Source organism: Pan troglodytes, chromosome 7 (genome assembly GCF_028858775.2).
Source record: "Pan troglodytes isolate AG18354 chromosome 7, NHGRI_mPanTro3-v2.0_pri, whole genome shotgun sequence".
NCBI lineage: Eukaryota > Metazoa > Chordata > Mammalia > Primates > Hominidae > Pan > Pan troglodytes.
Genome location: NC_072405.2, coordinates 66,887,541 through 66,904,830, shown reverse-complemented (window position 1 = coordinate 66,904,830; position 17,290 = coordinate 66,887,541). Strand labels below are relative to the sequence as shown.

The following is a 17,290-nucleotide window of genomic DNA, read 5'->3' as shown; positions in this document are numbered from 1 at the left end:
TCTGGAGTTGTCATCATTCCTTCTTTCCAGATGGATCCCAAAATATTTGCCAGGAATACTGCTTTATTTATGACTTAGAATAGGAATACATAGAGAACCATAACAATTGTCACTGCACTCAAACTATTTTCTGCAATTACCAACGGAAATAACAAAAACACTAGGAAAACACATTTTCATCAAAATAGCAGATTTTTTTCTTTGTGAGCTGTAATTAGTCCCTGTGCCAATTTCCATTCTCTGAATTGCATGCTAGATGATAGGCATTTTTTTTTCTTTCTTCTTTTTTTTTTTTGGTGAGAGGAAAATGAATGTATTAGCTCATAAACACATCCTGACCAGATTACAAATTAATTCCTCTGGAATTTATCAGTAAATAAACAGTCTTCCCAAAAAAGAAGTCTATTTGTCCAGAAATGTTTACTTGGAAACATTAGTGTCCACTCTTCACATATCTACTTATATTTTTTGTGTATGTCTTAACCCCTGCAATATCATGAAGAATTATACCTTCTCTCAATGTAATACACATGCCTTGCATGGTAACAGTAGTCATTTCAGGTAAATTAATTATTCCATTGCATGGCCAAGTGCGGTATAATCCCAGCACTTCGGGAGGCCACAGTGGGTGGATCACTTGAGGCCAGAAGTTTGAGACCAGCATGGCCAACATGGTGAAACCCCGTCTCTACTAAAAATACAAGAAAATTAGCCAGCCATGGTGGTGCATGCCTGTAATCTCAGCTACTCGAGAGGCTGAGGCACGAGAATCATTTGAACCCAGGAGGCAGAAGTTGCAGTGAGCCAATATCACACCACAGCACTCCAGCACGGGTGACAGAGCGAGACTCTGTTTCAAAAAAAAAAAAAAAGAAAAAAAATTATTCCATTCCAGTAAACTAGAATATATAATCAATGTGGAAATTTTTGATTCCTTTCAAAATGTGTACACAAATGCTGATACTCCAGTCACACTTATTACACTTTACTTTTTTTCACTTAAAAATACTGTACATTGTGGCAATTGCTCCAAGTCAGTGTATATAGAATTGCTGTCTGCACAGTATTCCATTATTTGGAGAAACCACTGATACATCTAACTAATTTCTTACTGACGGATGTTTATTATGTTGCCTGTTCTTGCTATGGCAAACCACGCTTCAAAGACTATTCTTTTCCATATTATTTTATACATGAATGAGTATATCTGCAGGCTAACTTCTTAACAGCCCTCCAGCAGCGATTCACACCCTTCTCTCACATGGAAATCACGCAGGCATCTGAAAAATACTAATGGCTGGGTTCCACCTCAAAGATTCAGATTGTCACCTGGGCATTGGGAACTTTAAAGGTCCTCAGGTGATGCTAAGGGTTGAAAACCTTTGCCTTCAAGAACCATCAGCTGCCCAGGTCCTGGCTCTGCCAAGAAGGATCTGTGTATCTCTGCCCTGCAAAAGCCAGGGAGCTCCCTCACTGAACTGTTGTCCACCTGACAAGTAAGAACCCGTGTGTCGTGGTAATTTTTTTTTTTTTTTTTGAGGCAGAGTCTCACTCTGTCACCCAGGCTGGAGTGCAGTGGTATGATCTCGTCTCACTGCAACCTCCACCTCCTGGGTTCAAGCGATTGTCCTGCCTTAGCCTCTTGAGTAGCTGGGACGACAGGCATGTGCCACCATGCCTGGCTAATTTTTCTATTTTTATTTTAGTAGAGACGGGGTTTTGCCATGTTGGCCAGGCTGGTCTCAAACTCCTGACCTCTGGTGATCTAGCCACCTCAGCCTCCTGAAGTGTTGGGATTACAGACGTGAGCCACTGTGCCCGGCTGTGTCATGGTAATTCTAAATTGCATTTCTCTTATGACAAATGCAGTTGAAAATATTATATGTCTAAGACCATTCACACTTGCTTTTTTTGTGAGCTATTTCTTATTTGGGTCATTATACTGTTGTTCTTTCTCTTTATAAATTAAAGAAATTAGCTCCTTGTGGAAGGAAGTTTTGTTTGTTCATTTTTGTTTCATTTGTCATTGTCTTAACTTTTTTTGTGGCATTTTTCTCTATGAGAAATAGTTTTATGTTATCAAGTTTATCAAAAAGTCCTGGCTTCTGAGTTGTGCATCAGACTGAGAAAGATCCTCCTTATTCTGAGATTATTAGTATTTTTTTAATTTTATGACTTCTTCTAGAATTTTAAAGGTTTCATTTTTGACATTTAAACTTTTACTCATCAAAAACTGTGACATTTATTTTGGCATCAGTTGTGTGGTATGGATCCAACTTTATTATTTTTTCTAGATGCTCAAACACCATAAACTGAATTATTAATCCTCTCATTGATTTGAAATGCTACTTTCATCATATACTAAATTACTATATATACCAGTTCCATACTATTTTTTATTATATTAGAGAACAATGATAGAAATTTGTAATATGTTATAATAAATTATTCCTTATTACTCTTGCTTTTTAGAAATGTTCTGGTTTTTATGCTTGATAGTTTTCATTATTAATTTTAGAACCAGCTTTTCTAGTTCCAGAACAATCCTATTGTATTTTTATGGGGGATTATGTTGAATTCACTTAATTAGAACTGAGCACACATTCCATCATGGCCCACCTCCCGCTGACTTCTACCCTCATTTCTGTTTTCCCCCTTTTACTGAAAATTCCAGCTCTAACAGTATCCTTGAAGTTCTACAGACACATCATGTTCCCTCTTTATCTTTCAATCAGCTGAGAGACTTGGAGATAGGCTCACGGAACCCTCCCCTCTCCCAGCACCCTTCCCAGGTCGATGCCTACCCTCCCACTATCAGCTTAGATCTTCTCAGAAGACTTGGCAATTCCCCAAGGGCACCCTAACACATTGTGTTGCAACTGCCCGTTCACTGGTGTGAGAGAGGAAGGTCAAAATGTACGTGCTTAGACTCAGGTGCAAAAAAATCATCAAGTGAAACTTTTTCTGTAAAGGACCTCATGTTATTTTAAAATTCTCATGTCACCTACAAATGGGTGGAAGAAAACCCTTGAAATTGCTATCCCGTGTATCACTTTTAATTTAAAAAATCTTGAAAATATTTAGTCAATTCAAAGCTCCATCTCCCTTCAGAGCTGCCTCTGGTCTCTCAGGGTTCTTCTCTTCAGGATCTCCTTCTCTCCCAGAAGGCATCTGAGCCTAGGAGCACTTTGTGGTTGTAGCAAAAGGGGTCTCTGCTCTGAATCCTGCCTCTTCTGGGCATCCTTTGTTGTCCCTTGAGGTGTGGCTGGTGCCTTCTGCATGGTTTGAGCCTTGTGCCGGGGCTCAGTGCTGACTGTGCCCACTCAATGCCCTTTGTGAGGTTTCTGCTCTCTGTGGCCTTCTTGTCCCAACCTCAGGCCTCCACATGTGACTTCTGCACCTCATCTCTGGGATGGTTTCAGTGGGTCCTAGACTGCTTTCTGTGCTCCCTGGGACAGTTGGTGGCACTCTGTGAGCCTACTCTCAGGTACCCTTACAAGCTACTCTTAATTTTCCCCGCTGTTCTGCTTGTTGGACATGGCATCATGCTGCAATGTTAACAGTCTTTCAAAGCTAAGTGCAGAGGATGTGATTCCATCCCTGGCAGTTCTTAGATTCCCTGTAAGTGCCCAGGCTTCTTCACTCTCTGATCTTGGTCAGGTTACTTAACTTTCTCTTCCTGAATTTCCTCAGCTGTAAAATAGGAATGAAAGCGGTACTGAAATCATTGTGCCATTCTGCAGATTAATTGCAAGCACTCAATAAATATTTGCTCTTTTATTATTATAATTATTCTACTGCCTCCACTTTTAGGTGTAAGCAGGGATTACCTACAGAAGCTTCGCCACCCAAGTCTTTATTAATTGATTTGTTGTCTTTACTGATTTCTTTCAGCAAGTGAAAAAGATAGCACTTTTAAAAAACTTCCTTTCTTCTGTTGTATTTGGATTACAGAGTGATTTTTAAAGACACTACTAATAGAGGTATTTTATCTTGGTACAAAATTATTTAAAAAATAGACTTAAACAGAGACTTCCACTTATGGGTATAATAGACTAAGACCCTATTGGATGATTTCTTCACTCTGCATACAACAACTGTGAGACTGCACGTAATCATATGATAGTACTGGAGACTGAAGAGAAGATGACAGGATCTAATGGGGGAGTCCATGCTTGCTTGAAGGAGGAGAGACATGGATCTGGACAAGTAAGTTTTCAACTCCACTGCTTTTAGCCTGGGCTAAGTGTTGTCTTCATGGCTCAGACAGCAGTGGCAGTGGTCCGTTAGGAAAACTTAATTTTTCTGGTCTGAGAAATCAAAATGAAGCCAGAAAATTATAAATGTTGGAGAGAGAGTGGGGTAATATTAGAAGGGAAAGAGGCAGAGAGGGGATCCCTGGTCCTGTCCATCATCAGAGAGGGGATCCCTGGTCCTGTCCATCATATCACTGACTGAATCCAGAAGCATATGGCATGGAAAAGACACAAAGCAGCTCTGGTAAAGATCTGAACTGAAACTGAACTGCTGTCAAAAATCAATATTCAGTTGAAGACCGACTAAGAATATTACCTGCAAAAAGAAAAAAAAATGCTCTATCAGATAAAAATAACAGTATCTAGGATCTGTTAACATCCATGATACTAACATTCTGTCCAAAATTATCCAACATGTAAAGATCCAAGAAAATGGAAAATATTCTAAGGAGAAAAAAACATTAATTGTGTTCAAGCTAGAGATGAACCAGATGCTGGAACTGACAGATAAAGAAATTAAGACAGCTGTTATAACAATAGTCAATGAAATAAAACAGAACATGATTTCAGTGAATAGAAATCTTGGCAGAGAAGTTGGAAATGTCAGCAGAAAATTAAAAACAATAAAATAGGAAACAACTGGAAGTTATAGAACTAAAATTTATAATTATGATAAAAAGTCGGTGGAAAAACTTAATGGTCAAATAGAACAGAGAAAGAGTAAGTGAACTCAAATATAGAGCAGTAAAGATTGTCCAAGGTGAAAAACCTGATTCTGGGAAATTAACAGTGTCCTGTTAGACTGGATAAAACAAGAAAACATACATATAATAGGAATATCAGAAGGAGATGAGAGAATGATGTAGAACAATATTTTTAAAAGAAATAATAGCTGAACATTTCCCAAATTTGGTGAAAGATAAAAATGTTTAAATACTAGATGCTGCACAAACAATACTCACAATGAACGCAAAGAAGCTAAAGCTAAGGCACATCATATTAAAGTGTTGACGGCCAAATATAAAGGGTAAATACTGAAAACTAACATATTAAATACAAAGAAACAATGATAATTAACAGCCACTTTCTTATCAGAAATCATGAAAGACAGAAAATACGAGAATAATATTTTGAAAACGCTGAAAGAAAACAACTGCCAATGTATAATTCTATATCCAGTAACAATATTTTTTAAGAACGAAGGCTCCAGAGCAGCAACACACTTATACACACTTATACTCTCTCAGATTTCACTGGGTAGCCTAGCACATGGCCAGACATTGTTTCAGAGATAATAGAGAGGTGTCTTGGAACTCTCCTTATGATGATGTTCCAATTCCACGGGGCATTCTGTTATTGGGATTGTCATGGGTGAAGAGCTAAATGCACTATTCAGGACGACCAACCTAAAATAAGAGAAGAGATAGGATTGTATATGTAAGTAAAGGAAAGATAAAGGAATGCACAGACCTGGAATTGAGGACATCAAAGTGACAGCACTGAAAAATCACATGAAAAATGTATTAATGGGGAGAATCACATAATTGAATCAAACAACTGCAAAAATCAGTTGCAGGCTGGAATTCTAAGTAGAGGGTAAATCAGCTTAAAAGTAAAAAGAAATGTTCAGTTAAGATTTACTCTCACTTAGGAACATTTGTGTTTATGGTGTATTCTCTTCCTACTTAAAATTTAATACATGATTGTTGGCTGCTTGTATGTATTCTTTTGAGAAGTGTCTGTTCATGTCTTTTGCTTATTTTTAATGAGGTTATTTGTTTTTTGCTTGTTCAAGTGTTTAAGTTCCTGAAAGACTCTGGATATTAGATCTCTGTTGGAGGCATAGTTTGTGAATATTTCCTCCCATTCTGTAGGGTGTCTGTTTACTCTGGTGATAGTTTTTGTTGTTGTTGTTGTTTGTTTGTTTGTTTTGCTGTGCAGAAGCTCTCTAATTAGGTCCCACTTGTCAATTTTTGTTTTTATTAAAATTGCTTTTTTGAGGACTTAGTCATAAATTCTTTCCCAAGGCCAATGTCCAGAATGCTGTTTCCTACATTTTCTTCTAGGATTGTCATAGTTTAAGTCAAGCTTGTCCAGCCTGTGGCCTAGGATGGCTTTGAATGTGGCCCAACACAAATTTGTAAATGTTCTTAAAACATTATGAGTTTTTTTGCATTTTTTTAAAGTTCATCAGCTATCATTAGTGTTAGTGTATTTTATGTGTAGTCCAAGACAATTCTTCTTCCAATGTGGCCCATGGAAGACAAAAGATTGGACACTCCTGGTTTAAGGTCTTACATTTATATCTGTCATCCATTCTGAGTTAATTTTTGTATATGGTGAAAAGTAGGGGTCCAGTTTCATTCTCCTGCATATGGCTAGCCAGCTATCTCAGCACTATGTATTGAATAGGGAGCCCTTTTCCCACTGCTTGTTTTTGTCAATTTTTCCCAAAGATTAGAGGCTATAAGCGTGAGGCTTTATTTCTTGGTTCTCAATTCTGTTCTATTGGTCCACGTGTCTGTTTTTGGACCAGTACCATGATGTTTTGGTTATTGTAGCCTTATAGTTAGAAGTAGAGTAACGTCATTGCTTGGCTATTCAGGCTCTTTTTTGTTTCCAAATGAATTTTATAATTTTTTTTCCAATTCTGTGAAAAGTGATGATAGTTTGATAGGAATAGCATTAAATCTGTAGATTGTTTTGGGCAATATGGCCATTTTAATAATATTGATTATTCCAGTCCATGAGCATCGAATGTTTTTCCATTTGTTTGTGTCATCTATGATTTCTTTTAGCTGTAGTTCTCCTTTTAGAGATCTTTCACCTCCTTGGTTAGATGCATTCCTACAAATTTTTTTGTGGCTATTATAAATGGGTTGTATTCTTGATTTGGTTGTCAGCTTGAATGCTGTTGATGTATAGAAATGCTACTGATTTTTTGTATCCTGAAAGTTTACTGAAGTTGTTTATCAGTTGCAGTAGCCTTTTGGCAAAGTGTTTAGTGGTTTCAAGGTATAGAATCATATTGTCTGTGAAGAGAGATAGTTTGACTTCTTCTGAAGTCAAAAAGCAACAGATGTTGGCAAGGCTGTGGAGAAAGAAAACACTTAAACACTGTTGGTAAGAATGTAAATTAGTTCAGCCACTATGGAAAGCAGTTTGGAGGTTTCTCAAAGGACTTAAAACAGAACTGCCATTCAACCCAGCAATCCCATTACTAGGTATATAGCCAAAAGAAAACAAGTCATTTTACCAAAAAGACACATACACTCACATGTTCCTTACAGCACTATTCATAACAGCAAAGACATGCAATCAATCTAGTGGCTCATCAACAGTTGATTAGATAAAGAAAATGTGGTGCATGTACACCATGAAATACTACACAGCCATAAAAGAGAATAAAATATTGTGCTTTGCAGCACCATGGATATAGCTGGAGGCCATTATCCTAAGCAAATTAATACAGGAACAGAAAACCAGATACCACATGTTCGCACTTATAAGTGGGAGCTAGACATTGGGTATTCCTGGGCAAAAAGATGGCAACAATAGACACTGGGACTACTGGGGAGGGGAGAGGAAAGGAAACGTTGAAAAACTGTTGGGTACTATGCTCAGTGTCTGGGTGATGGGATCACTCATACACCAAACCTCAGTATTACACAATATTACCTAGATAACGAACCTGCTTATGTACCCCCTGAGTCTAAAATAAAAGTTAAAAAAATCCTAAAAATGCCAAAAGATTTATAAAAACAACAACAAAAAGACATTACATGGGGTTTCCAAATTGATCTCTTAAAAATCAGAAGTGGGAGGAGGGTGAGTATCAAAAAACTACCTATTGGGTACTATGCTTATTACCTGGGTAATGAAGTAATCTGTACACCAAACCCTCATGACACACAATTTTCCTATATAACAAATGTGCATATGTACCCCCTTAACCTAAAATAAAAGTTGGAAAGAAAAAAGTTTAAAAAATTAAAATTAAGAAAATAAAAACCTTGGTACTAACTGAAACATGTGTATATAAAATGCTACAACTTTTATTTCTGATAACAAAACAGTTAATATTTAGAAAATTGTATTTCATCATTTGTAATAAAATGGAACATTCTTAAAGCTGTTAGAAATAAGACTTAATAAATACTATATAAACATACAGACTAAGAAAACACAGGCATATCTCATTTTGTTGCACTTTGCTTTATTGAAATTCTCACATACTGTATTTTTTGCAAATCAGAGGTTTGTGGCAACCCTTCATCGAGCAAGTCTGTTGGCGCCATTTTTCACAGTGTGTGCTTACTTCATGTCTCTGTGTCAGATTTTGGTAATTCTAAAAATTTTTCAAACATTTTCACTATTATTATTTCTGTTATGGTGATATATAATCAGTGATCTTTGATGTTACCATTGTAATTGTTTTGGGGCACTATGAACCGTCCCCATATAAGGCAGTGAACTTATCTGTCAATGATGTGTGTGTTCCTACTTCTCCATCTCTCTTCCTCTCCCTGGGCCTCTCCATTCCAAAAGACGCAAGAGTATTAAACTAGGCTAATTAATTATTCGACATTGACCTCTAAGTGTTTAAGTAAAAGAAAGAGCTGCATTTCTCTCACTTTATATGAAAAACTAGAAATGATTAAGCTCAGTGAGGAAGGCATGTCGAAAGCTGACATAGACCAAAAACTAAGCCCTTTGTGCCAAATGAAGCTACCCAACAATGTCTGAGAGAGTATAAACGTACTGATGTTCTGGGGCTTCACTTTTTTTTTTTTTTTTGAGACAGGGTCTCACTCTGTCACCCAGGCTGGAGTGCAGGGGCACCATCTCAGCTCACCGCAACCTCCACCTCCCGGGTTCAAGTTATTCACATGCCTCCGCCTCCTGAGGAGCTGGGAATGCAGGTGTGTGCCACCAAGCCTGGCTAATTTTTCTTGTATTTTTAGTAGAGACAGGGTTTCACCATGCTGGCCAGGCTGGTCTTGAACTCCTGACCTCAGGTGATCCGCCCGTCTTGGCCTCTCTAAGTGCTGGGATTACAGGCGTGAGCCACCATGCCTGGCTGGGGCTTCATTCTTAAAAGATATTGGCATTGAATATAAAATTCTGGGTCCACAGTTTTTTCTTTCAGCATTTCCAAAAGATTGTTCTCCCTTTTTCTGTCCTTACAGTTTCTGATAAGAAGGTGGCTGTTAATAATCCTTCTTTCTCTGTATGTGATATGTTAGTTAGCCAAGTTGTGAATGCAAAGGAAAAGTTCTTTTGGTTTGTTTTGTTGCTTGAGGCAGTTTCACTTTGTTGCCCACGCTGAAGTACAGTGGTATGATCATAGCTCACTGCAGCCTCGAACTTCTGGACTCAAACAATCCTCCTGCCTCAGCCTCTCAAGTAGCTGGGGCTACAGGCACATGCCAGCACACCCAGATGATTTTTTAAAAACTTTTTTGTAGAGTCAAGGTCTTGCTATGTTGCCCAGGCTGGTTTCAAACTCCTGGCCTCAAGTGATCCTCCCACCTCAACCTCCCAAATTGCTGGGATTACAGGTGTGAGCCATCACACTCAGCCCTGGAGAAGTTTTTGATGGAAATTAAAATTCCTACTTCAGTGAAAACACAAATGATAAGAAAGTGAAACACCTTTATTGCTGACATGAAGAAAGTTTTTGTGGTCTGAATAGAAGATCAAACTGACCACAACCTTCCCTTAAGTCAAAGCCTAACCCAGAACAACGCCCTATCTCTCTTCAATTATATGAAGACTGAGAGAAGTTTAAAAGGTTCCGAAAAAAATTTAAAACTAGCAGAGGTTGGTTCATGAGGTTTAAGTATGGAAGCTGTCTTCATAATATGAAGTGTAAGGTGAAGTGGCAAGTGTTGATGGAGAAGCTACAGAAAGTGATCTAGAAGATCTAGCTAAGAGAAGTGATGAAGGTGGCTACACTAAAAAGCATATTTTCTATGTAGATGAAACAGCCTGTTATTGGAAGAAGATGCTATGTAGGGCTTTTTTACACACAGAGAAGTCAATGCCCAGCCTCAAATCTTAAAAGAACAAGATGACTCCGTTGAAAGCGGAGAAAGAGATCACATTAACAAAACTTTTATTACAGCATAATTGTTATAATTGTTCTATTAATTATTAGCTATTGTTAATCTTTTACTGAGCCTATGACAAATTAAACTTTATCATAGTTACGTATGTATAGGAAAAACACAGTAGACATAGGTTGTAGGCATATCCATGGTTTTCGGCATCCACCAGGGGTAACAGAGCATATTGACTGTGGATATGTGTGGTGTAGATCACAAACGTTGAGTAGATTAGGGACAAAGGCCAAAACTTGAATAATGACACAAGGATGGCTTCGGTTGTGTAGAACTGCATGTCAGTGCTAGAGGCTAAACTCTGAGAACTCCATCCTTCCAGCAGGAGGAATGAGAAAGAGAGTGGGGGGGTCAGAGATCGTAGGAGAAATCCCAGATTGCAGAGAGCTGGAGAAAAGCATCGCCTAATTCTGTGTATAAACTGGCATAAGTTCCAGAGTTACCCCTGAGCAATGTATGTGTGGATTGGACCAAAGACACATAGCAACGAGTTCAAGAACTGAACTCCATAGAAACCACTGCCAAGTCCCAGACTAACCTTTTATAGGGTGCATATGCTTGGAAGACCCAAACAGCGTAGCAAAGACTTTGAATTGGAACCATCACAGATAGAAGGCAAACTAGAACTTTTTGGATGACTTCCTGTTATCCAGAGTAACATTCTCCAGAGCGGGGTGGTGAATGACCAAGTGCTGTCTTCATCAGACCAGGTGCAAGGCCAGGATGCTTTCTCCCACGGCTCTTGTTCACATCATCCTGGAAGTCTCAGCAACTGAAACAAAGCAAGGAAAACAATTAAAAGTCATATAAATTGGGAAGGAAGAAATAAAACTGTATCCATTAGATTGGACATCTAAATGTCCAATCATGTAGACATGATTGTCTGCAAAGAAAATCCCATGGAATCTGTAAAAAGCTCTCGGGACAAATAATTGAGTTTAGTGGGTCACAGAATATAAGGTTATTATACAATAACAATCATGTTTCTACCTATTAGCTGGAATAACTGGAAATCAAATTTGAAAAAGTATTATTTACAATTATATCAAAAAATGAAACATTTAGGTATAAATCTAACAAAATATATACTGTATTTATATGCTGAAAACAGCAAAGTACTGATGAAAGAGATAGATGAAAATCTAAATAAATGAAGAGATATAACCTGTTTGTGTATTGAAACAATGATAGCGTGCCAATTTTTCCCCAAATAATCTATTGATTCTATGTAACTCCATTCAGAATCCCAGAAGGATTCCCTGTACATATTTACCAGCTGAGTCTAAAATTTATATAGAAAACCAAAGGTATTAGAATAACCAAAACAATTTTGACAAAGAGCAATCAAGTTGAAGGACACGTGTTGCCCTATTTCAAGACTTACTCTAAAGCTATAGTAATCAAAATAATATAGTTTGGTGAAAGGATAGACAGATAGAACAATAGAACACAATAAAGAGTCCAAAGATATATCCAGACAAATGTGGTTAATTGATTTTTACAAGGGTGCCAAGACATTTCACTGGAAAAAGAATAGATTTTCCAACAAATTGTGCCAAAACAATTGAACATCCATAGGCATAAAAGTAACCTAGAATTATATCCTGCAGCTTACACAAAAATTAACTCAAAATGAATCATAGACCTAAATGCAAAATGTGAAACTATAAAACTTTCAGAAGACAATAGAGGGAGAAATCTTTGTGACCTTGGATTAGACAAAGTGTTCTTAGATATGACACCAAAAGCAGGATGCATACAAGAAAAACTTAGTAAACTGGACATCATCCAAATTAAAGTCCTTGGCTCTGTGAAAGACACTCTTAAGAGAATGAAAGGGACAGGTTACAGACTGAAAATGTATCTAAATCACATATCTGACAAAGCATGTATATCCAGAATATATAAAGGACTTTCAAACCTCCTCAATATGAAAAAGTCTAGTCCATTAAATAATGAACAAATGATTTAAAAAGACAGTTCACCAAAGAAAATATAGGGTAGGCAAATAAGCACATAAAATATCCTCAACATTATTTAATCCTCAGTAACTTGCAAATTAAAACCACAATGATGTAGCACTACACACATACAAAAATACCTACAATAATAAATAGTGACAATATAAATGCTGGTTAGTGTGCAGAGTAACTAGAAAACTAGTACATTTCTGGGGGAATGCAAAATGGTATAGTTGTTTTGGAAAATAGTTTGGGCATTTCTTATGAAATGGAATATGTACTTACTATGATTCAGCAATCCTACTCTTAGGCATCAACCCAAAATAAATGAAAATATTCACATAAATATCTGTAGGTGAGGATTTACTTATAATCCCCCCAAATTGGAAACAGTCTAAATATCCTTCAGCTGGTTTGTGGATAAATAAGTTGCAGTAGACCCAAGCAATGTAACACACTCAAGAATATGCAACACGTTTGCAAAGGCAAAATTATAGAGATGCAGAATAGCTCAGTGGCAATTAGAGGGAAGGTTTCACCGCAATGGGGTGGTAAGATGAATTTTTTATATAATGGTGTAACTGTCTTATGGTGGTGGTTACAAAAATTTATGCATTTGTGAAAACTCATAGAACTGTACACCAAAAAGGGTGAATTTTATTATAGAAAATTAAATAGGAGATGAGAGAGTATCTGCATTATGATTGAGTAAAAAAATGTCCATATGTTTAGCTTATCATGGTATGGCTTACAGACATTCATTGTACCATTCTATCTGAAGTATCCTAAAAATTTCCAAAAATGTTAAGAAATAGTCAAAATAGGAAGAACATGTCATGTGCCAAAAGTAAGTAAAGATAATTTTAAGTCTTGGCTCCAGATTTTATACCTATTTTGGAATTATTCTGAAGTCTGTATACATAGTATAATGGTACACTGCTGTCCTCTGTATTCTGTCTTATTTATGGCAATTTCTGTATTTCAGTATCTGAGATATAAAGTATGTGAATAATCTAGAATGACCACTGACATTGTCATCAAGTAATATGAAGATTCATGGCTTCAGAAATTGATTTAATATGTGGTCTTTGCCACTGAAAAACTATTTTTTTCTTAGAGAATGCCATTGAAATAGAGCTTTGTCTAAATAATGAAAAGTCAGGAATTTAAAACACTCACTTCCTATAACAACCTCAGAAATTTCCCCATGTCTACCTATTGCTTATGTACTTAGTTAAAAATAATCATTTCAAAATTACTTCAGTGGAGTCAAATAGTCATTTGAAAATTCTGCGGCAGCTGTAAGCTAGTTCGTCTGAAGGTGAGCATGAAAGTTGTGAGGGAGAGGGTGAAACTCCAGTGCTCTTCTTCTGGTCTCCTCACCATGATGCACCTGGGTAAATTAGAGAGCGGTTTTGTAGACTCACAAATTCTCCTCAGGTCACTGCACAAACAAAAGAATGGCATTGCTATACACACTTCAAGATGAACCCAGAAGGTCCCCACTGGAGGACTGTAGAGAAGCCATCTCTAACAACGGCAGAACAACCATCTATACATTGCCTTCCAGGTCCTGTTTGCTGCTGGAAAGATGAAATGTGGCCCAGGAAATTCTGTAGTAATACAAGCACAGAGTAATCTTACTGTGATCCTTCTCCTTTGTGAAAGAAGGACAATTCTTTCTTGTATGTGTGTCTGTGTATGATTGTTTTTTGTATGTACATACATAAAGTATATATACTATACATAATTTATATAGACACACTTCCACTATACATCAACCTAGACCAATTAAAAATAGTTTTAACATTTACTGAGCATTTGCTATTACTAAGCACTGGTCTAGCACTTTGTGTTAACTCATTTAACCTTCACACAAACCATTATTCCCATTTATAGATGAAGACATTGACAGTCTGGTAAATAACTTGAACCAGTCCACATAGATGATAATTGGTTATGCCAAGACTTGAAACCAGGCAGTCTTCTTCCAAGCCTTCACTCTATTTTTTTTTTTTTTTGAGACAGGCTGTGCTCTCTTGCCCAGGCTGGAGTGCAGTGGTGCAATCAGGGGTTGGCGCAGCCTCTACCTCCTGGGCTCAAGCGATCCTCCTGCCTCAGTCTCCTGACTTGCTGGGACCACAGGTGCATGCCACCATGCCTGGCCATTTATATATATACATGAGATGGAGTTTCACCATGTTGTCCAGGCTGGTCTTGAACTCCTAGGTTCAAATGATTCTCCCACTTCTGCCTCTGAAAGTGCTGGGGTTGCAGGTGTGAGCCACCATGCCAGCCAAGCCTTCACTTTTAACTGCCACTCTGCTTAGGTTCAATATGTGTTTCAGTTTAGAAACCTCCCCCTCTCTCTTTCCCACCTACCTTCAAGCATGACTATAGGACAGAGAGGAGACTGAGAAACACAAGAAGCACCAGAGTGGTTGAAAGGAGCTGAAGGCTCAGACAGCAACCTGGACACTAAGGGTCCAAAGCCAAGCCCAAGGTCAAGTAGCTGGGCAGAGAAACAGCTGCAAGCACAGACTTGAATCCTGACCTGATTTTCTGCAGAAGCAAGTCCCTGTTTAGCCTTCTACTGCCTCCTTTTAGAATGAAGCCAGGTATAAAAAAAGAGGTACAGTTGAGGCTGGAATGTAAGACTTGAGATGGGGGAGGTAGGTGAAGAGAGAAGACAATAAGTCTGTAAAGACAGTGGATGCAAGAATATGGCAGGGCTAGCTAATTTGGACTTCATGCTAGAGGAAGTAAGAGACTAGAAAGTTCAAGCAACGTACTTATAGTAACCCAGCAAGTTTGTGCAGAACCAGCACTGTTTACTAAGATCTCCTCCCTGTCTGCCCATTGGGTATTCTTTCCATGAAGCCAGGCTGCTTCTTAATTAGTCATTTCAGGCTCCAAAGGCCAATCAAAATTATATATGGAAATTTAAACTTGTATCACTGAAATGTTCCCTATAGAGCTGTTGTGCTACGTAAAAAACATATGTAAAATGTATAAAGTAAAATACTACCAGCTCTAGAAATAATTTCTAACCCTTGAATACATACATGCACTATGTCCTAATGTGCTGGCCACTTGTTGTTTTGTTCCCAGACCAGTCCTTTCCATCATGGGCTCCTGTGGAAAATGACCCCAGCTCAGCTCAGTAGTTGATGGGACATCTGATTCAGGTTGGACCCAGCCCAGACATCTGATTCAAACAATATTCTTCTCCAGGAATTTTGTAACCAGCACTGGTAAAGGGAGGGAAGTGCTCCCCAGTGGGGAAAGCTGCAGAATGTGAGACTTGGAAACCAAAGGCCACCATGTTTTCTGTCTCATGATGGAATCCAATCTTCTTTGGCGGGGAAAATAAATGAAGCCAACACCAGTAGGTATAAGAGAGATACAGAGTTGTAGCTGTGTCAAAACTCTGTTTCCCCTTGTTCTTGAAGTCCATATATGTGTTTGCCCTGTCTATGATTCAGTTTGATTGTATGCCCTGCCCTTTTCTTTGATCATATAGGATGCCCCAATGTGGTCTTTTTAGCAAATTCCCCTCTTTTATTGCCAACTACATAGAGCTGTTTTAGTTCCTTGGTGTATGTATTCAATTGTATTATTGTCACTATTCTTCACTCCTTCCTTTGAACAAAATATTTATTTATACACTTCACCATATGACTTGCCTTCTTTCTGATAGGGAATGCGCATCCCTGCTCCATTGACTTTGAGCTTAGCCATATGATTCATGTAGGTCAAATGTCATGTCAGAAATGATGGGGTGGCAGTTTGAGCAGAATCTTCAAGAAGCAGTATGCATTTCTACCACTATTCTTGCATTTCTCCCCTCCCTCATAAGGACAACATATATCAAGCAGGGGCCATTGTTCCAGCCTGACTCCAGGAATCAGCAGACAGCGCAGCCTCATTCTCCACCTGCTCCCTGCAGTACAGCCTCAGAACCACACAGTTGCAGCCAACCAGCTCCTGACATGGAACTTGAGCAACAAATGCCCTTTGTTTTTGCAAGTCCCTGAGATTTGGAAGTTGTTACACAGCATTCTCTCAGCCAGAAGTGACTGACATGGTATCATTGCAGTCTTGATCAATTTGCCCTATGCAAAGTGTTTTTATATGCCGTGAATTTCTGAAGATAGAACTACTGTTATTCCCCATGAAGCAGTTGAGGAAACTGAGTCATAGAATGTACAAACAACTTCCCCAAGGCTACTGAAAGTGATGGGAATCAAACATATCTTTGCCTAACTCCAGATCCCATGCTTTTGAAGATATTTATACTGCCTAAAGCTGTAACGGACTTTTCTAACAGTCATACATGGCATATTTAGTTGCTCTCCATGGGGAAATAATGACCTGACATGGAAAATATTGGTGTACTTTATTATGAGATTCTAATAAGCAACCATTATACATGTATGTAATATATACATGCAACCTCTTAAGCTTATGCTATTCTGTATGGATGTTACTAGCTTTAAGAAATTCTAAAGAGTAGGGATATTAAAAATACTGAGCCAATAAAGTAGGATAATTTTTTTTATTGTAGTCAATTTTCATTTATAATATTAAATTCTTGCACTCCCTTTCAAATGGACTCTGGGCTTTTTTTTCAGATAGAAAACTTTCCACACGTTTAAAATGTTATACAATTTACAAAATTTGATTTGCATGTATTTTTTCAGAAATTATGTAAAGGTGAATTACATCTGTAACAGGCTGAATAACTATGTCCACAGGGGAGGATTTATGGCAATTAACAGGTGGCATTAAGAAAATAATTGATGATTCAATAGCATTTCTAACTATTATTTTTGAAAGAGTTTTAGACATTTTAACAAGCAGTTTCAAGGGTAATTGTTACTGTTTTTATTTTTAGAAACATGGCACAGTCTAAGTAACAATTTGCTCTGCTATCTACATATTTGCCTAA

At 37.8% G+C, this 17,290-nt stretch overlaps 1 long non-coding RNA gene across 1 annotated transcript; it reads left to right on the top strand.

The window, feature by feature from the left end:
• The first annotated feature begins 5,600 nt into the window (after positions 1–5,600).
• Positions 5,601–16,896, top strand: LOC107976499 (uncharacterized). The gene is made up of 3 exons (XR_010159569.1): positions 5,601–5,693; positions 15,451–15,727; positions 16,199–16,896. It is a non-coding gene; the product is annotated as an uncharacterized LOC107976499 (long non-coding RNA).
• Positions 16,897–17,290: the final 394 nt, after the last annotated feature.